Source organism: Corvus brachyrhynchos, unplaced genomic scaffold, assembly GCF_000691975.1.
Source record: "Corvus brachyrhynchos isolate BGI_N302 unplaced genomic scaffold, ASM69197v1 scaffold28, whole genome shotgun sequence".
Taxonomy (NCBI): Eukaryota; Metazoa; Chordata; class Aves; order Passeriformes; family Corvidae; genus Corvus; species Corvus brachyrhynchos.
Window position 1 is genome coordinate 3,440,964 of NW_008246058.1, and position 5,065 is coordinate 3,446,028.

At 45.8% G+C, this 5,065-nt stretch overlaps 1 long non-coding RNA gene across 2 annotated transcripts in view; it reads left to right on the forward strand.

The window, feature by feature from the left end:
• The first annotated feature begins 1,356 nt into the window (after nucleotides 1-1,356).
• LOC108449598 overlaps nucleotides 1,357-5,065 on the forward strand; it is a 32,502-nt gene continuing 28,793 nt past the window's right edge. For both annotated transcript variants that reach the window (XR_001865824.1, XR_001865825.1), the window contains exon 1: nucleotides 1,357-2,001. This is a non-coding gene — a long non-coding RNA (uncharacterized LOC108449598). The remainder of the gene's footprint in view (nucleotides 2,002-5,065) is intronic.

The window sequence follows — 5,065 nt, forward strand, 5'->3', positions numbered from 1 at the left end:
GTTGTAATTTCATGAAGATATGGGGGGTGGAGTGTTCAACTCGTGAGCAAAAGCACCTGTGCTGAGATAGGCAGATGCTGAAGCAGCTGTAATATCATGAGAAGTTTGAACAGGGAGAGATGGAAGCGATGAGGACTTTTGCTCCAAATGGGAAAGGAGAAAACCTCTGTTCCTAGAGATGCTCCCAGAGATTTCTTAGAGATGAAATGCTCCCAGAGATGGGTAAAGAGAACTTTTGTTTCTGAACGGCTCAACCTTAAAATTGTACCCCAAAAACCTTCAAGAGTGGACCCTTGAAAGCAGCTGTGGGAAAAGCTGCAAGTTGGGGGCAGGGACTCACATGCGGGCGGAGAGACTCCTCTTCCCTAAATGGACTGAACAAAGTTATTTGGAAGTGGGCGGCTGTCTCGTTGGGATAATGTTTTCATAGCATGGGCAAGAGAGACTCCTCTTCCCTAAATGGACTGAACAAGGTTATTATGGAAGTGGTAAACAGACTGAACATCTGAAGGGTTGTCTTTTTACATTGTCACTGGGAGAAGAGAGAAAGGTGGGGGGAGGAGAAGAGTTGTGAAGGTGTGGTATGATTTATTTTCTTCTTTTAGGTCTCTTAATAAACTTCTTTATATTCTTTCAAGATTGGTGCCTGCTTTGCAGTTCTCCTAATTCTTATCTCACAGAAGGTAAACAGTAATGAGTATTTTGGACCAAACCACTACATCACCAGGTGTCCTGTGGTGGCAGAGGGAAGCCAGATGTTTCCTGCAGGAGTAGCAAGTACCAGCTACTTTCAACAACCCAAATGCCTGTCAAGTGTTCTGATACGCTGTGCTAGAAGCCAGAAGGAGCAGTGCACTGGAAAATGAATAGAGCAATGAGTTTCTGATGGGGCAGTCAACAAGTGTTATGGGCATCATTTTATCCTAGTGTAAGAAAGAAATTTTTTACAGTGAGAACAATCAGTCACTGAAACAACCTCCTCAGGGATGTGGCAAAGTCCCCATCACTGGAGGTTTTCAAGGTGTGATAGGATATGGTGCTATGTGTCTTGGTTTTGGAGACAAAACTTCAGGAGGAAACACTCCAGAATGAGTGTCTCCTCCAAAGGGAAAAGGGCTTCCCCTTTCCCTCCACCAATAAGACAAGTGAAAGTGGAAAAAAACAAACTGTTTATTAACACACAAACAAAACAGGGTAGAACAGGATTAAAAAACCCCTCAAAATACAACGAATTCCCACAAAGGGAACAGACACGCAGGCTCGGACCAGCTGGGGCCACCCCGCGGGCCAGCTGGGGCCACCCCTGCAGGCTCCGCAGACTGGCGAGGAGGGAAGGGAGGCAGTGAGGCTGCAGGCTCCGCAGACCGGCGGGGAGGGAAGGGAGGCCGTAAGGCAAGGGGAGGGAAAGGGAAAAAGAACAAGAAAAAAACCAACAGAACCTTTTCCCAGCTAGCTGGAACACACAGGAAACCCAGAAAAACAGCACAGAGCTCCCAGCGCTCCCTCCCGAGCCCCACTGAGCTCCCCAAGCCCCCGAGCCGCTGGGCTGAGCCGCCGAACCGCCCCGCACTCGGGTCCTGCGGCTCCGGCCCCGCCCCCGGGTCCATCCTGAAGGCACAGCGTCCTTGGGCATTGAGCGGATGGTTAAGGAATGAAGGGACTTCATAACATCACCGCAGGACACTAGCTAATTTCATCCAGGCTCCCCTTTCCACAGAAGGTTGCCTCAGGTGACCTTTCAAGGTTCCCTTCCTGACCTGGTCTATGATTCTAAAAGTGGAAGCCCTAGTGACATGGGCCTGGATTTGGGTATGTAAGAGCCATCAATTTGTTCTTGGGATCCAACTGTGTGTTATACTGATCAAACTTATCTGAGGAATTTGCACTAAACTTTCTTAGGGCACAGTTGCTGCTGAAGGATGCCAGGAAGAGACATTCTGCTTCAACATTTGATTGCCCATACCAGAATGTGCCAGAGCAACTCTACTTGGGCAGGACAAGGTGAGTCAAGAGTAAATACATTGCTGTTGTTCCTGTGCAGGAGTAATTTCTACCTCATTTGATAGAAAGCCAAGCAGCACAAATCTTACCTGCTTCCATCATTTTCCACACTTCAATTTTGCACTCTTGAAATTCAAATTTCATTTGGTTGCTTCACAATACCAGGTTAACACAACATTAATGAAATCAGAAGCATTTTTTCCCTCTGAAGCCTCATGCATTGATTAGTTGGGAGGTGGCAGAAGAAGAAACAAATGTTTGTATATCCCATTCCAAGCAGCTAAAGCAGTGTGCAGGTTGCTGATTTTCATTCCAAACACATCCTAGTGATGCATTCCACACTGGGGATAGCACAGCGTGAAGGAGAGGTGTTCAGGATAAAGATCAGCAGTGCTATTCCTCAGTCTTGTATTTGTGAGCTAGTGAGACTACAGAGTCATCACTACAAAACTCCACTTACTGCACCAGTGTCACTGAACATGTGTTGCTTCAATCTATATAGGGAACTGGAAAACATCAGGAGAGGCTTTAACCAGTCCCAGGATTGTTGTGATTCTCCTTGCTGAGCCCTTCCTCACTGGGTCTCACAGCAGCCACTCTAAGTACAGATTGTCTGCAGCATCAAGGCACTGCAAGTAAAGGGCCAGGGCAAGCTTGGGAACTCACTGGAGACCTGAAAAGTAGAGTGATTTCCTGAGCTCACCCAGACCAAGAGATGCTTCTGAGCACACCCAGGCCCAGGAGTATCCTCATTCCCATAAACACTTGTACAGGATTTAACCAACACTTCACCTGATGTCAGAGTTTCATCCCTCATGGTTTTCCACCATTATGGCTCCTTTCTTCCCTGGCTTTATATTTTCCATTCCTTGTAATGTACTTAGCTCCTTTTGATAGCCCACTATCTTTCTTCTAATTTATAAATATTTTGATAACAAAACCAAACCTGGAACACAAGCTAGGATGCAGATATTTTCCTTTTGTTAATAAAGATCCAGACAATCCCAAACCATTTTGGGGCTGACTCATTTGCTACCCTTGCAGCATTTGATGGACTGCCAAGCATCCATAGCATCCAACTTCTAATTGTTGAGTTTGTAAGCATGTTTAATATGGAAAATCTGCCAGCTCCAGACTGCTAACAGACTTCAACATGGGCCATAGTTTGGAAACTGCTGCAATGCAAAATAAGAGCAGTAACTGTGTGACACTGTTTGGCAGATGGTGACACTGTCATTCAGTTGTGGCAGAAATGGAGCCTGCCATATGCATCCATACCGTCCTGTTGCAGGTTGACCATGACAGGGAAAGAAGTGGATTTGCCTGTGCAGCTGATGTAGAAGTGCTTCTTCTCTGTGTATACTGGGACTGTATAGTTACCTCCAATGAACCCAAACAGTATGTCCTAGTGACCCCGGCACTGTGTTCCACCAAGAAAGCTGGAGATACCTGCTTTGAAAGGAGGGAAAGTTTTCCCAAGACAGACCCATGTCTCTTTATCCCACTGAAACCTGCTGCAACTCTAGGAGCAGACTGGGCAAGGATGATCACTTTCCCCCAAAATGGAAGGATTTGATCTAATCTAGGGGAGGGGAAAACATGTCCTCCATTCCTTGATCAGGCTTTGTGGGTGACCTTCAACAGCTGTTTTCAGCTCTGTGCCTCAAGTGCCAACTTCTAGAAAGAGGTAATGGCACCGACCCACTTGTCCCACGTGGGTCAGAAATATCCAGACAGGCTGGGTAAGCACCAACAGTGCTTGTGGGTGGGAAAGTTGCCAATCACTGGTTTCTGGTGGCTTCCATTCAGTAGCAGGGGAACAGCTCTTGTGTGATGGAGAATTGAGACTCTGTCTAATGGAGAATAATGGCAACTTCTGAAAGTTTTGTTCAAAATCAGGCTGAGAGCAAATGATCTGGTTTATGATTACTCATATGGGCTTGGTTAAGAGATGAGGAGAGCTGTGGCTTCCTCTCCTCCTGTACAGAGCAATGACAAAGCATCAAATGACTGTGAGAAGTGTCAGTGCAGGCTGGAAGTAATGAGCTGCATCAGCAGGATGCAATTGGAAGGGGCAGGGGCCAAGAAACCTTTGCAAGGTGAGCGGATGAGTAGCAGTAGTCTCCATATAGATGTTGCTGTTTTTCTCACAAAAATGCCTAAAATGCTTAAGAGGTTAATCAGAAATTTGTGAAGGGATGCCTGGCAGCTGGCCAGTGCTTTATGAAAGACAGCAGCTTCCTTAAAATAAATGAGGCTGTTAACTAATCATTGGGTTCTTGGCATATAGTTATCAACATGCATAGGCAAATGAGCAAATGAATAATTTTATTAGCTTATTCACAGTGGTTTATACTCAATGAATGCTAATTTAAGTGTCAGTAAAAATGTGAGGTTAATTCTGGCATATCTAATTATAACATAAATAGGTTTTACTTCTCACTATTGAGATACTCAGTTAAAATCTAAAGTGAATAAAATGACTGTGAAAGCCTCCAGTACCCTGCAGAGTCTGCAGGCCTCATACTTGAGGTGGAGGGCACTGTTTTATGCCCCACCTGCCCTGCCGAGGCAAGCAGAGACAGGTATGGGGTGGGAGGTGAGCTGGCAGCTCTCAGGAATGACATTTCCTCCCTGGTTTGCATCAGGGATTTGGTGCCGATGCAGCTCTGTGTGTGCAGCCAAGCTGTGCTGGCACTGTATGAAAACACGCCAAAGTAGAGGTGCAGCTGCAGAGCTCATAGTGTGAGTAAGTGGGATATGAGGAAGAGGAGGAATGGAAAGTTGCTGATATTTCCAGGCTACAAATGAGATATGAAGAGGGATAAAATTGTTTTGCTTAAGTCATGCAAGGCAGTACTACTGGAGCACTTAGCTTCTGCCTCCTGCACCCCAGCCCAGCATCTCACATGGGTCCTGCCTCTCAGCTTCCCCTGGCTCAGTCCTATGGCAGGGGAAGTCCTCTTTCCTCTTTTTTTCCTTTTTTATATGGCCATATTTTTATATGGGCATATTTTCCCATATTATGGCATCCAAAATATTTTTGTGTTATTTTTTTTTCTCT